Raw genomic sequence first — 1,392 nt, 5'->3', positions numbered from 1 at the left:
TTATGGAATGTATTTCGTTACACTCCACCACTTTGTTATTTTGGAGATGAAACGAATAAAGTTTATTGCTAAGTTGCTACAACTGCGAAGCATATCAAGGCTGCTTCCGAAGCACTCGGACCGGTGTAGCCTACGGAGGACTCTTCTTGTTGCCTAGCAACTTTGTCAGCTGCAGTAGACGAGCGGCAGTAACGTGTGTAAGTGAACTTTTTATATTCAGCTGCATAAAACTAAACGGTTGAAAACCTGTTTAAATATGTTCACCACGGTCCATTTATACACATAATAATCAATAATAGAATAAACAACATAAAATCACATTTTAGTAAGATATAAGTCGACATTTAATCGCTTTATATTTTGTATTTTTTCACGTCATTACAATATTAAAGTAAGTCTTTCATTTAAAGTGTAATTCGGTCATTAAAAGTCAAGAACTAACAATTCAGGCTCCAGTTATTTTCGTTTTCATTAACAAATAACATAGCTGTGTCTCATTTAGAAGGCTGCGTCCTCCGGAGGTCGCATACGTCATCGAGGCTGTCTCATTTCAGAAAAGCAAGTAGGACACTTCGAATGCGACCTTCTTTCACAGGAATTCGGAGCTGCTGATCTTTACTTTATAGAGTCCAGAGTCTGTGGTTCTGATGTTGCTGATCTTGAGATCTCCAGTCTGACTGTCCAGCTGCAGTCCGTCTCTGAATTGTGCTATACGAGTTCCATTGACCCTCCACTCAATCTCATCATCTGTCTGTATGTCAGTAACACCAGACTTTGGTGGATTATTATGGATTATTATATACAAAAAAATAAATAAAATAAAATAACAAAATAGCCTAAAGCAAACGAAAAGGGCTCCAAATAAATAAGAGGGTAATATATCAAATATATAAAATATGTGGTTGCAACAACTGTGACCTGTGCAATGTTGCAGTGCTGAAAAAACAACTGTATAGACACTGCCTGCGTCTACTACATTAACTAGTAGGGGTGACCGCAGCTGTGTCTCATTTAGAAGGCTGCGTCCTTCTTTGACAGGATTTCGGAGGATGCATGAGGTGTATCCTTCGCTGTTACAGATAACCCACAATTCTTTGCGTCGCCGTGAACAACCGTTGTTAATTTGAAAAATGCCGGCGCCGGCAGATGTAACGTACACACAAGCGCAGATGTGGTGTTTACAACTTACCTTAATTCGACTCGGTAAAAATGGATAAACTTTGTTTTTAATAACCTCCTCCTTTTTTCTCTAATAGATGCCTGCTGTATGTACGCTGCAGCTCCTCAAACATTGAACAAAATAAAACAAGTAAAACCTTTTTTTTTTTTTTTTTATTAATTTCCAAATTTAGAAATAATTTTCCTTCATTTAAGTAGTGTGAGAGCGCAACG

The sequence above is a fragment of the Sinocyclocheilus grahami genome, unplaced genomic scaffold, assembly GCF_001515645.1.
Source record: "Sinocyclocheilus grahami isolate Dianchi unplaced genomic scaffold, SAMN03320097.WGS_v1.1 scaffold2243.1, whole genome shotgun sequence".
Taxonomy (NCBI): domain Eukaryota; kingdom Metazoa; phylum Chordata; class Actinopteri; order Cypriniformes; family Cyprinidae; genus Sinocyclocheilus; species Sinocyclocheilus grahami.
This window is presented reverse-complemented; position numbering follows the sequence as displayed.